The 15,562-nt window shown below is 35.5% G+C and overlaps 1 long non-coding RNA gene across 2 annotated transcripts in view; it reads left to right on the top strand.

Moving 5' to 3' along the window:
* The window catches only part of LOC118590999, a 226,002-nt gene that overhangs the window by 1,965 nt on the left and 208,475 nt on the right, over positions 1–15,562 (top strand). The window lies entirely within an intron of this gene.

Here is a 15,562-nt window from a genome sequence, read left to right as displayed (position 1 = left end):
ATACATCAAAATTTACTTTAAAAGTAGTAGTCACTATACTGACATTGAGTTATTTATCTTATAATCTGACATCACAAAGTATACATTTTCTTTTAAAGTGAAAAAAATCACCTTTATATTTTAAAATTGTGAATATTTAATTTTTCAGGTGCATTCATCTCCAGGATGACAATACTGAGTCCTGTCAGCAACCTAATATGTAATGTTTACTGACTCAATAGAAGTTCTGATAAGTTATAGAATGTCTTAGTTATTAGAATTCTCAAGATATCTGTTTTATGGTATTAGTGTGTAACACCTTCACCATTCCACTCAATATATAACAAGGGTTTATACTCTATTTCGGATTATTTTATTTTAAATAGCGCCCCATTTAAAACACACCCTATTAAACCTGGAAGTATCAAGTACACTTTGAACTAACTGAACCCACAATGTTGCATGAAGGACTTAATCCCACTTCCAGATTTCCTTTTGTGGTTCAAATAAAAATTGAAAGCTCTCTAGCTCTGATTCATGCCACATCTCTGCCACCACGGCAACCCCAGGCACTTTCACCACTAGGTGTCTCTATAAACTGCTCTGCTGGGAAGTGAGTTTCAAGAAATTCTGTGACATAGAAACTAGACTACACTGCAGCAGGAAAACCACGGAAATAAAGAAGGGCTTCCATTTTAATGCATAGACTTCCATTTGCTTTGACTGTTGATGATATCCTAGGAAATCAAGAAGTGGATCATATACAGAGGAGATTAGAACCAAGACTTTCATTCACATGATCAAATACATGTGTGTGATCTATACTAATCACCAGACAGTTGCATGATATGTATGCATGCTTCCACACAATATTTAAATAAGCACGAATGGCCATTTCAAAACGTCTGGATACTGGAAAATGAAACTAATGATCAAAAAGTTATTCCAAGAATTAAGGTTTAAAATTCTAAGTTCAACATTATTAACCGAAGTTAGGTGTAAAATGCTGAGGACACTTGACCAAATGCTTGTGAACATAGGAATACCATGATAGGCCATGAAACAGCACCTGTCAGAAGTACATGTCACATATGCATGTATGTTTTGGTAACAGCACATTCAAATTTAAATTCACATTAAAATACCATCTTGTGTCTGGAGGTGGAGTACCTATTTTCCATGACTCTAACTTTACTATTACATATTATCCCATTAATTATTTTTTAGTAATCTATGAATGCTTTGGAATAATTCTTACCCTAAATGTGTTTATTAAAATACTCATTTATATTACTACTGTGTTGTTTCTTCAGCTTATCAAAATACTACCTCAAGAATTACAGATCGTGTCGGAGCAACCTAACAGGAATTATAAATGAGCAAATTCCTCAGTAATAACAGTGAGATGTTATGAGCATTGATCAACGTCACCGAACTCTAAAGCTATTAGGACTTTCATTTATTTTTGTTAGATTAGATGGTGAATTGCGAGTAGGAAGTCTAATGCTAGATTTCAGACATCACCAAAACTAGATCTAATGTTACTTTTGTGACAGTAATGAATAAGAATTTCCTACAATCCACTTACTTAATTTATTCTAAATTAAAATTTATATGTTTCATAAGGCTTTGATGTCAAAGCCAAAAACATATAGAGTTGTAAAAGGAGAAATTAAACAATTTCTTGTATTGAGAAAACTGAGTCATTATCTGTGGTGCTTCTGATGCAATTGGTGGACTAAATAACAACAAATATTTGTTTTTATCTAGTCTGCTTACAGTTGGAATCACAACAAACATAATATATTGTCATATGTTTAAAAACCACAATGGTGACCACAGTTGATTAATATTACTGAGACTATTTATTCACCTATGCACAGGAATTTGCAGTCTACAAATATGCTTTCAGAAGCATAGGAGACATATATGTGTAAAATATCAGATTCTCATTACTTCCTATCTATTATTGTAAATATACTCTGCAATCTTATTTATGTTAGATCATTTTTGTGTGTGTATCATATGCATCTTCTTTGAAAGACCCATTCATTGTTTACCAAAGTTTAAGATGCATTTAATCTTTAAACAATAACCTTTTCAGAAAGTAGTATATCAAAATAAAAATGTACAAATGTAGTAGTAAAGTAAAAATGTACAAATTTGATATTAGAGGGTAATCTAAATCACTAAAGCAGGTTGTTTCCTTTGAACACTGCTAAGAACAAGCCAAATGCAAAGGTAGTAAGCATTCATCTATGCTTTGAAATACTGTTCCATATTAAATTCTACTGTGTACAGCAATACTGCTCTGTCAATACTTGTGCTGTATGCCAGTATAGCGTCACATATTTTCCTGTACAGGAAAGGGGAGTAGGGAAAGGCAGAGAGGGAGGGAGAGGGAGGAAGAGAGGAGAAAAATGGGTTTTTCCTTGAAAGATATACATGCACAAATCCTATAATGATTATTACCTCTCAGAAGAAGACTAGAACTCTTGAAAATAAAAAAGACTGCTGATTTTGTATTTAACCTATACTCTTAAGTTTTACTACAGAAAATTTTAATTTATATGTACATTTATAAAAAGAAATTTCAAAGATCAATATGGACTTAAAATAACAATATTTGGAATAAGTATAAGACTTCTGATGAATAGTTATGAATCAATTTTCAAAGTTAATCTCTAGCCAAGAGTTCTGAGATATATTTTATGTTGCCTATAAATGATAATATTAATACAGACTCTGGATAGTTTTCAAAATGAGTATAGATTAATTAGTTAAAATATTTCTCCTAGCATCTCTTATTTATGGATTTCATTTCTAGCTACCAATATCAGTTAATAGACAAACAAACAGAACCTGGTTTTCCTCATGTTGAGTGTTCAGAACCATCCTGTTCACCAGAACATTGATTTCTTTTTATTGTCTTACATATGAAGGAAAAGATCAAAATGAGTCTGTAGAGCAGATAAGTGAATAAACCTTTATTTGTGATCTTTCACTCTTTGCTGTTATGTGCATGTAGATGAGAAATAAGCATTTGTGACATATTTAAATATACAAGCTCTCATCAGACACAGTTAGAACAAAGGCCACTGCCATCTGGCTTGTTCTGGCTTTGAAACATGTGTGTAGAACTGGAGAGAGGCTGCTTTAGTACAGTGCTAGCTTGGGTCTTTATGTCTATCTCTGCTAGAACAGTGAGTATCCCTGTGGAAACTACTGCTTCTCTGTCCTCACTTGCTGTAGCTATGATTAGAAAACAAGCGCGAACCAGTATCACGTTTTGTCTGGGTTTTCCCATGCTTTTTCTTTTCAGTGAGAATAATTTCTCTAAAACCCAGCCTTATCATGAAAATTGTAGAATTACTTTCTGTATGAGAATATATAATTTGATATACAGTAATCAACTTTGTTAATTAGGAGCCTCCATTCACAAAATATTATCAATCTCTCTATTCCCTCAAAATGATCAGGTTTTCCCAATCAATGATAGTTTGGTTTGTACTGCATTTTCATCTAATGACCTATCCACTAGGCCTTTACATAAAATCACAGAAAATTCACTACAAGTTTTTGGTTCATTAGAGGAATCTTCCCTGTCTTTCAAACCAACACTGAAGACTTATGCATCCAGATATTCATTTGTATTATCTGTTCATTGGTTTAGCATTTTTCTACTTCCTGATTTATCATTTTATTTTCTTTGAAAATAGAGTATTATTCCTTACTTGCATAAGGACAGTGCTGTTTACTTTCCATGGCAAGAAAGCAAGAAATAAATTCCAGAAAACACTATCTATGCAAACATTTTACTTGTCTGTGAATTTCTTTATTCCACGAATGTTGAGTTGATCCACAGAATGTGGTGAAGACTCTCTCTTATATTTAAGATGAAAACTACTTGATTCATATAATGAAAATAGTTATGAATCAATTCTCAAAGTTAATCTCTAGCCAAGAGTTCTGAGATATATTTTATGTTGCTTATAAATGATAATATTAATACAGACTCTGGATAGTTTTCAAAATGAGTATAGATTAATTAGTTAAAATATTTCTCCTAGCATCTCTTATTTACGGATTTTATTTCTGGTTACCAATATCAGTTAATAGACAAACAAACAGAACCTGGTTTTCCTCATGTTGAGTGTTCAGAACCATCCTGTTCACCAGAACATTGATTTCTTTTTATTGTCTTACATATGAAGGAAAAGATCAAAATGAGTCTGTAGAGCAGATAAGTGAATAAACCTTTATTTGTTGATCATAGAGATCCTTCCCCTTCTGATAATCTACATTTATCATCAAAATACACAGTGTAGGGTATATAATTGTAACATTATATGAAATTACATTTTAATAATATTTGACAAGATCACCATGGGTACGTTATGGCTATGGAGCAAATGAAATGTGGGAATGAGCTGTTACTTGGATTTAGCCTATTTAAATTTCAACAGCCATATGCAGCTAATAGCTCCATATTAGACACTGCGAGGTTAGAATATAAATTCCTAAAAGACCCAAGCTCTGTTTCATGTGCAATTTCACTGATACCTTGAAAATCCAATCAAATATGAACAGCTGTACTCATAAGTAATGACAATGATTATGATACCTACAATAAATAAGGACAATTATGACCCACATTTGTCAAGAGGCCTCATCTGAATTCTATCAAGAATCTCTTCAGTTCTTCCCAACCACAATTATTCAAAGCTCTTACTGTTCATTAAAGAGCTTAAGGAATTTTTCTGGCACCTCAACATTCCTCATCATAGCTCCCATTTTGCTCTTATAAACAAGACAAGGAAGATTGGTTTAAATCAATAAAGTATCATTAAAAGATAAGTGTCTTTTCATGCATGCAAAAGTTCTTTACAAAGCCCTTATATTCATGTGGTAGGCTGGGGTATTAGCATGTCTAAAAAATGAAAGTTTCTCTGGGGTTTAACGGTTTAGTCATTATCTAGAATCATTCTGTGTATAAAGATGTTGGTTAGGCAGTAACAACAGTTCTTGAACCTTTGTATTCCACCCATTTTATTCCCATTCAAAGGACTTCAGTTTTTAACTTTAGTCATGTGTGTATGTGTGTATCTGTGTGCAGTAGTGTGTGTAAAGACAATGGCCGTGGAGGATGAAGATGCTTCACAGACCCCTTAGAGCTGAAGTCACAGAGGGTAATGAGGCCTCTTCTAAGTATTGGACACCTCCTAACTGCTGAGCCATCTCTGCAGTTCCTTGATTTTTGTTTGTGGGTATGTGTGTGTATAGGCCTATGTGTATGTGTGTGTGGGTGCCTGTATGTACATATGGGCACAAGTGTTATGCACTTATCTGTTTTGGATGTTGTCTCTAACTGCCCTCTAACTTATTTTTTGAGATGTGATAGTTCATTGGACCCAGAAGTCATCACTTTGTGTCTGACTGCCCCCATGCCTCTCCTGAACGTCATTGGTATTTGCAGCATGGCTTAGACATGGCTAGACTAATGTCCTCACACTTGCACTGCAGACACTTTACCAGAGGAGCTGTCTCTCCAGCCTTGCATTTCACCCATTAGAGAAAGTGGACTTTAACTTGTGATGTTTTCAACTGTTAGAGCAGGCAGAGCTTGAACAGCAAATTATAATTAATTCATTAATGGAATAAGTTAGAATGATCTTTGATGTCTCTGGAAAGCTGGGTAAGTTTTCTTTAAATGAAATCATTTTCAAATATTTCAAAGTCATAATAAGTCATGGAATCAGCCCCTGCCACAACAAATTACTGTAACTTATTAAAATCAAATTAGATTTGTTTGTCATAAGCTTATCTACAATAATTTTCACCCAACTGACCCACAGTATTAATAAAAATTAATAAAATCAGAAAGATAATTAATTTTTGAGGGCTTAAGTTAAAAATAAAAAGGAAGTTGCCGGGCCTGGAGCAGTATAGTCATTCTCAAAAATCACAAGTAATAACAATTAATGAAAAAAAGAGGCCACATATTTTAAAGAGAGCAAGGAATTGTATGTGGAACTATTTAAAGGAAGGAAAGGAATGGGGGAATAATATAATTATATTGTAACCACAGAAAAACATACAATTTAAAAATACTTGAATAAATAACATAAAGAAACTGAAAATAAAGGACAAAAAATAAAGAAAGAATAAAGAAAAATCTTTCACTCAAAAATAAAAATAAAAAACAACTTCTGGGTGCATGGATTTTTCACTTGTATTCATGAAAACATTTCTATAGGCAGTTGACAAGGCTGACTTCACTATCTCTCAGAATGTTATTTGATGATCACATTATTTTGTCAAATGACAAATATTATAATGTAATATTCTTTGAGCTGGGGTTATCTCCTGGTCCTGCCTGGCCCAAGGTCAGGACAAATCTCTCTCACCCGCCAGTCCCATAGGTGCTTGGACCCAAATAAACACACAGATGCTTATATTATTTATAAACTGTATGGCCCTGTGGCTCAGACTTCTTGCTATGTAGTTCTTATATCTTAAATTAACCCATTTCTATTAATCTATAAGTTGCCATGTGGCTTGTGGCTTACTGGTACTTTTCATCCTGTTCCTCATGGCAGTGGCATCTGGCAGCATCTCCTAACTCAGCCTGCAACCTCCCAGAATTCTTCTCTCTCCTTATCCCACCTACACTATACTTCCTGCCTGACTACTGGCCAATCAACATTTTCTTTATCAATGAATCAGAGCAAACAATTCACAGCATTCCCAGGAGTTCTTGGGAAATAGAATTGTTAAATTTGTCATTAAAATCCTTAAATTTTATACTATACACTAAAAATATTTGGGAATTTTTAACTTTTGGAAAAAATAATTTTTCCAGCTCTAATTTTTATTCTGTGGTTAAAATTACATTACCAGGATGGGCAGTGGTGTCACATGCCTTTAATCACAACAACTGGGAGGCAGAGGCAGACAGATCTCTGAGTCTGAGGACAGCCTGGTCTACAGAATGAGTTCCTGGACAGCCAGGGCTACACAGAGAAACCCTGTCTTGATTAACAAATGACAACACACACACACACACACACACACACACACACACACACACACACACACAGAAATTACATCACCAATCTACCCAAACTTCCATAGTGACACAGAATTCAGAGTTAATGTCATACAACTTATTAATAATATGCTATGATTTTCACTTATTATCACATATCTCAGTGGAAAAAGCAGTCAATTTTGATTTGAAGCACCAACATGATATTAAAGATTCAATCTATATTCAATCTGTGTCTAAATACTATACTGTATATGAAATGATTGCTGTGTACACAGAATTTGTTCAATGATTACATTATCATTTATTTAAAAAATCACCCCTCCATTTCCACTTTCAACTCCCCCCATTTATTTCTACTCTCTCTGAAATTCATGACATCTTTTTCTGTAATTGGTCAAACATATATATGTGTGTTGTGAAAATACTATATGCATATATTTTGATGAATGTTATGGTGAAATATTAGTCATTACTGTTGCCTATAGGCATTACAGCTGGGCCAGACTGTTTATTGCCTTTCTCCCCTGACAGGTAGCACAGAACTTTCAGATACTATGAGAGCTATTATAATGAGAAAGGTTTCATTCTAACATGGATATAAAAACATTTTGAAGTAATCTGGATAATCTTGCTTTTAACAAAAGGGTTGTGAATGTTAACAACAGGAATCTCTCTGTTGCACCACCCACAATTAACCATGAACAAACAGCTTGAAATGTTTAAAAATTAAAAATTAAAGGTGGCAAATCTGCATATATACACATGCAATCTCTTCTATGTTTGTCATTTCATTCAGATTGTATCTCTTCTCATTTGACTCTTCTCATGATTTCATGAAGTAATGTGGCTTACAGATGATGTCTTAGTTCTGTCCGCATTGCTGTGAGAGAACACCATGAAGAAGGCAGTGTATCAACGAGTAACTTTAAGTGAGCTCATGGTCCCAGTGGGTTCACGTTCATGATGATCATGAGAGCATGGAGGCAGGAACAGTTTAGAGCTCATATCTTCATGCACAAACAAGGGACTATTGGTGAAATTATTTAGGCCACTCCACGTAGTTAAAAGGGAGGTTTATTTTGTGGGGGTAACTTACAATGAAGGGGTAGGTTGCAGGGTCTGGCAAAGGTATAGGGCAGTCCAGCGGTGTTCTCTGGAGAACTCTGCTCGGTCTCCCTCCAGCCTCCAGGGTCCCGGACCCAAGCGCGCCTCCCCTTCCGATCCTCCATCTTCCGTTTCCTTCTCCGCCCTGCCTTGTGGGCATGACCATTACCGAAGCCTCAATGGGGGTTGGAACTTCCAGGCCAATGCTGGGATGACTATTCACTACAAGGGACAGAGAAAAGTTTCTTTGGAAACCTCAAAACCTCAAAACCTACCCTCACTGACACACCTTCTCAAACAAGGCTACACCTAACACTTTCCAGGTTCACTTCCTGAGAATTAAGCATTCAAGCATATGAGCCTGTGGGAAGGATTGTCATTCAAATTAACAAGATGATTAAAAACCTAAGTTTCAACATAGTTAATATTTTTTTAAATTTTATACAGAAAGCACATGCTGCATCTAGAGTCTTGATTCTAGAGTGTGGTCTGAGTTACAAGAACTCACAGTACCTATCTATTTCCCTTAACTATTATCTTTTCAAAAGGATATTTGAGACTTTCACCAAGGTTTAAAGGAAAAATGAAATCTATCTATCTATCTATCTATCTATCTATCTATCTATCTATCTATCTCTATATATGCTTAGTAATTAGCTTTGAAGTAAATCATTTTTAAATTTTCAATATTTCTTTGATAAATTGTTTTAAGAAATAAATAAGTTGTATATTCAAAATTGTTAATGTATAAATTGCCTTGGGAAGTGTTAAAATAATAAGTTTATTTTAAGTTAATTTATTAAAAACTGATCATGAATATAAAAAGTATCATACACGATGATATATTTCAGTAATATAAGGAGTATTATTTTTTTGCTACCAAAATTATTATCATGGTAAATCAAGTGAATAGAGTGAATTAAAAAAAAATCTTGTTTGAGTTCACACACTATGATTCATCCTAAAATAATGATGTCTTTGGAAAGCCTAGTGAAATGGCTCAGTAGCAAAGATGCTTTCTTTTTCTTTTCTTTTTTTTTTTTAGCTGAGGATTGAGCCCAGGGCCTTGCACTTACTAGGCAAGTGCTCTACCACTGAGCTGAATCCCCAACCCGCTTTCTTTTTTAATAGAAATCTTTTTTTTTTCCATACAATGCATTCTGATTATGGCTTCCCCTTCCCCAACTCTTTCTAGATCTTCCCAATTACCCCCAGACACAAATTGGCACCCTTTCTCTCTCCTTCACACTAGAATACAAAGATTCATATAACATGATAATAATAAAGTAAGATAAAATTAAAAAAAAAACAGCAGAGGACAAAACAAACAGAAGAAAAAGAGACAAAGAAAAAGCACAAGAAAACAAAATCAAATAAATGCAGAGATACATGCATTTGCACGTACAGAAATAAAAAAGAAAAAAAAACCCACAAAACTGGAAACCAAAATAAGTATACAAAGAATATGTAAGGTAAAATAGTATAATAATAATAATAATAATAATAATACCCTGACTAAACAATATGAGACAAAGAATGTATTAAATGTCACTGTATTCATGGGGTGTTGGCCATATACTCCCAGGCATGGGGTCTACCCTTAAAAGCAGTTTGTATACTTATTGAGATTTCATTTGAGAAAACTAATTTTTTTTGTTGTTGTTGTTTAAGAGTGGTTATAGATTTGACCTTGCATTGTGGTGCAGACTTTTAATCCCAGTATTCCAGAGGCAGAGGCTGGTGGATCGCTGTGATTTTAAGGCCAACCTGGTCTACAAAGTGAGTTCCAGACAGCCAGGATCATTACACAGAGAAACCCTGTCTCAAAAAACAAAAACAAAAACAAAACAAACAAAAAAATAAGGCCCAGGCAGTGGTGGTGCATGCCTTTAATCCCAGCACTTGGGAGGCAGAGCCAGATGGATCTGTGTAAGTTCGAGGCCAGCCTGGTCTACAAAGCGAGTTCCATGAAAGGCGTAAAGCTACACAGAGAAACCCTATCTCAATATATATTTCTGAGCTAGGGATGGGGGCTGCTGTCTATACCACCATTCAGTGTTGGAACACCATTTGGTTTAGACCCATGCAGGCCCTGCGCCTGCTGCTTTAGTCTCTGTGAGCTGAGAATGGCTTCTGTCTTGCCATATACAGAAGGGCTTCAATCCTTGGTGTTCTCCATTCTTTCTGTCTCCTTTAAGTAGAATTTCCTGAGCCCTGACAAGAAGTATTTGATAGATTTATCCCCTACAGTGCTGAGTGTTCCAAGGTCTCTCACTCTCACTCTGTACATTGACCAACTGTGGATCTTTGCATTTGTTCCCAACTGCAGCAGGAGGAAATTACTTTGATGGTGGCTGAGCAAGACTCTGATCTATGAGTATAGCAAAATGTCATTAAGGGTCACTTTATGGGTATGTAATTTTTAGCAGAATAGTAATATTTTGTTTACTCTGAGGTACCTGGCCAATCTAGTCTCAGGTCACACAAGCATTGTCAGGCACCGGTTCCATCTCATGGAGTAGGACTTAAATCAAATGAGATATAGGTTGGTTACTCACACAGACTTTGTGCCTCTTTTGCAGCAGTCCATCTTGCAGAGAGGTCACTGTGGTAGATAGAAGAATTTGCAGCTTCATCATGGTTTACCTTTCTCATTTGGTAGCATGCAGAGGACCTTTCACTACTATGAACACTAGTCAGGAGAGGTGAAGATTGTAGGTATGTAGTTAGAGTTTTCCTGCCTGGCCCATAGTCAGGACAAATCTCTCTTACCTGCCAGTCCCACAGTCGCTCAGACCCAACCAAGAAAGCACACAAAAACTTATATTGCTTACAAACTGTATGGCCGTGGCAGGCTGCTTGTTATCTACCTTTTCTATCTTAAATTAACCCATTTCTGTTAATCTATACTTTGCCACATGGTGTATGGCTTACCAGTGTCTTTACATGTTGCTTTTCATGGCGGCGGTAGGCGGTGTCTCTCTCCAGCCTTCTACTTCCCAGAATCCTCTTCTCTCTTGTCCCGCCTATACTTCCTGCCTAGCCACTGGCCAAACAGCATTTTATTTGTACAGAGAGATATCCACAGCATAGGTAGGCACCAGCTTGATGTCATCATGTTCTGCGAGTTGTGTAGGTGTTGTGTTCAACAATCAGGCTTTAGCATTTGTTTGTAGAGAGGAATCAATAGCCTGTGGCAATAGCCTGGGTGGTTTGGGGGTTCCTATCAGACTCTGTTGGCCAGGAACTTGAATAGTTGTAACCCATTCTTATAAACAGAGACTTCATTTGATGCTAAGAAGTTATTTGGCAATTCTATTTAGATCACATCCATATATGTATATACTTTGGGAAGCTTCTATTGTATTAGGTTTCCATGCAACCCATCAGATGACCCTTAGTTTTATGTATCTCGCCAAATTCCCTCTCCTTTTCTTTCTCTCTCTCCATTTGATCCCCCAGTTATGGCCCCTGCCTATCCATACCTAACCATTCTACTTCCTGTTCCTAGGGAAAGTCAACATTCTCTCCAGTCCCTAACTCAATATTTAATCTCGGTGGTTATATGGATTATAGCCCGTTTGCCAAAGACTCACCAGTTAACACCCACATATAAGCAAATACATGCCATATTTGTCTTTTTTTGGTCAGAGATATTTTTTCCTACATCCATTTATTTACTGCCGATTTCATAAAAATTTTTAAACACGCGATAAATAATACATTGTATAAATGTACCTCAGTTTACTTTATCTACTCATCTGCTGATAGATACATAGGATGTTTCCAAATTTTGGTTGTTATGAACAGACCAGCAGTGAAAATGGTTGAGTGAGCATGCGCCTTTGCAGCAGGATGCAGAGTATTTGGGCCTACGCCCATGCACAGCAAACTTGGATCCTGAGGTAGCTCTCTTCCCTGATTCCTGAGGAATCACCACACTGATTTCCTCAGCAGCTTGACAAATCTACAGCCCCACCAGTGGTGCATGAGTATTCTCTTTACGCCCCATCTTTGTCAACATAAGCTATCATTTGTTTTATTGATCATTCTGTCCATTCTGGCAGGTGCAAAATGAAATCTCAAATAATGTTTGATCCGCACTTCTGTTATGACAAATTGGTTGAACATTTCTTTAAGTTATTCTCAGCCATTTGTGTGTCTTCTTCTGAAAATAATCTGTTTAGATCTGTTCCACATGTTTAAATCAGGTTGTTTACTTAATGTAAAGTTTTTTAAGAATATATTTTAGATATGTATAGTTGGTAATTTTTCTTTCACTCTGTAGACTATCACTTAGTCTGAATGATGATACCCTCTGTCACACAGTAACTTTTCAGTTTCATGAGATCCATTTTGTTAATTGTTGTTCTCAACTCCTATCCTATCATTGTTCTGATTAGACCATCTTCTCCTTTGCCACTGAGCTCAAGACTATTCCCAACTTTCTCTTCTGTCAGATTCAAGGGATCTGGTTTTATGTTGAGGTCTTTGATCCATTTGGAATTTTTATTACAGCTTTGCAGTACAACTTGAGATTGGGGATGGTGATATTTTTAACAGTTTTTTTTTCATAATTTTATAAGTAAAATAACATATAATATATAAATAATATAAGTAAAATAAAACAAAGCACATTTTATTATGTTTTATTCATCCTGCTTTTTAATCTCTCTGTGTTTTAATATAAAGCTGAAAATTGTTTTTCAAGGTCTGTAAAGAATGTGTTGGAATTTTCATGAGTGTTGTATTGATTCTGTGGATTGCTTTTGGAAGGATGGGAGTTCTTACTTTATTAATCCTACCGATCTATGAGCACAGGAAATTTTTTTCATCTTCTGATATTTTCTTCAATTTCTTAATTCCGTTTCTTAAAATTTTTATCATATTAGCTTTTCACTTTGCTAGGTTAAAGTTACCCTGTAGCTGGAATTTTCTCTTTGTAGTTAGAGTGTTCCTGCCTGGCCTGCAGTCAGGACAAATCTCTCTCACCCATCAGTCCCACAACTGCTCAGACCCAACCAAGTAAACACACAGAGACTTATATTGCTTGTAAACTGTATGGCCGTGGCAGGCTTCTTGCTATCTAGTACTTCTATCTTAAATTAACCCATTTCTATAGATTTATAAGTTGCCACATGGCTCTTGGCTTACCGGTACCTTACATGTTCCTTGTCATGGCTGCAGCTGGCAGTGTCTCTCTGTTTCAGCCTTCCACTTCCCAGAATTCTCCTTTCTCCTTGTCCCACCTATGCTTCCTGTCTGACTACTGGCCAATCAGTGTTTTATTTATTAACCAATAAGAGCAATACATTTAACATGCAAAACATCCCACAGCATTACCCCAAGATGTTTTACTTTTGAGGCCATTGTGAAAGGTATTGTTTTTGTGATTTCTTTCTCAATTTGCCATTTGTATATAGGAGGGCTACTGATTTTTCTGTATTGTTTTTTATATCCTGATACTTTGCTGTAAGTATTGATCATCTGTAGAAGTTTCAGGTAGAATAGTTAGGGTCACTTATGTATACACTCATATCATTTGTCCCTTAAGGAACATTGAATTCTTTCCTTCCTATTTATATTCCTTTGACCACCTTCAAGTGTATTATTCCTCTATCTAAGACTTCAGGTACTGTATTAAATTTGTATGAACAGAGCTGAAAACCTTGCCATGTTAAGTTTCTTTCCATTTAAGCTGGTTTTGGCTTTGGGCTTGAGGCATACTGCCTTTACTATAGACTTATGCTCCTTGTATCCCTAATTATCATGAAGAAGTGTTGGATTTCATCAAAGGCCTTTTTTGCATATAATGAGATGACATTGTGAATTTTTTCATTCTGTTTGTATGATAGATTGTCTTTATTGACTTATGTATATTGTATCATACATGTATCTCTGGAAAGATGCCTAGTTGATTCTGTTTACAATTATTTCATTGAAAAAATTGCATCAGCTATATAAGGGAAGTTGTTTTGTAATTCTCTTTCTTTGTTGGGTCTTTATGTAGTTTAGGTATCAATGCAACTTTGTCATGGAAAGAACAGGGCAATGTTCCTTCTGTTTCATGTTTGCTTGTTTTTTTTAATAATTTCAAGAGTATTAGTGTAAATTCTTTGAAAGTATGGTAGAATCCTGAGCTAAACCATCTGGTTGTGGGCTTCTTTTAGTTTGAACACTTAGTTATTGCTCTGTCTCTAGGGCTTATTGGTCTATTTAAATTGTTTGGCTGTTCTTTATTTAAATTCGGTGAGTGAAATACATCAAGAAAATTATCTGTTTCTTTTACATTTTCCAATTTTGTCAAGTATAGATTTTTAACGTATATCTTTATGGTTATCTGGATTTCCTCAGGATCTCTTGTGAAATCTCAAATTCCATTAATTTAAGTATTCTCCCTCTGCCTTTTAGTTAAAATGGATTAGGGTTTGTCAATCTTACTGATTTTCTCAAAGAACTAACTCTTTGTTTAATTTTTTGTATTTTTGTTGTTTCTACTTTATTGATATCTGTGGTTGGTATATTGTGCACCCCAATAAAATTATCTGGAGGTCAGAGAACAGAACAACCACTATATTAAACATAGGTTTAGGCAGTGGAGGCACACGCCTTTAATTGTAGCATTCAGGAGGCAGAGATCCATCTGGATCTCTGTGAGTTTAAAGCCACACTGGAAAAAGCCGGGCATGGAGACACATGCCTTTAATCCCAGGAAGTAATGGCAGGAAGCTAAAAGGAATATAAGTTGTGAGGACCAGGAACTAGAGTCTTGTTAAGTTTTTAGGCTTTTAGTAGCAGTTCAGCTGAGATCAATTTGGATGAGGACTCATACCAAGGATTCATGGAAACAGGGTCAGCTAAGGAATTGGCAAAGTGAGACTGTGGCTTGTTATGTTTCTCTGATCTTTCTGCCTTCACCCCAATACCTGACTTCAGGTTTATTTTTATTAATAAAACCTTTTTAAGATTCATGTTACAGATATCAGCTCTATATTTGTTTATTTCTTACCATCAACTCCTTTAGAGTGTGAATTCCTCTTTTGGTTCTAAAGCTTTCAGTTATGCCATTAAGTTACTACTATAGCTTATTTTTTTTTAATTTTGGCATTTAGTACTATGAAATTATCTCTTAGAATTACATTCTTTGTGTTTCATCAGTTGAGGCATGCTGTGTTTTCATTTTCTTTCAATTCTAGAAAGTTTTAATTTCATTCTTTTTTTTGGAATTGTTATTTCATATATTTTTTATTATTATGTGTTTCAATTTTATACATCAGCCATGGGTTCCCCGGTCCTCCCCCCTCCTGCCCCCACCTCCACCTTCCCCCCAGCCCCTCCCCTCCATTTCCATGTCCTCCAGAACCAAGGCACCCCTGGGTACTCATTTAAACCTGGTAGATTCAGTACAGGCAAGTTCAATCCCCTCCT

Source organism: Onychomys torridus, chromosome 9 (assembly GCF_903995425.1).
Source record: "Onychomys torridus chromosome 9, mOncTor1.1, whole genome shotgun sequence".
Classification (NCBI taxonomy): Eukaryota; Metazoa; Chordata; class Mammalia; order Rodentia; family Cricetidae; genus Onychomys; species Onychomys torridus.
This window is presented reverse-complemented; position numbering and strand designations above follow the sequence as displayed.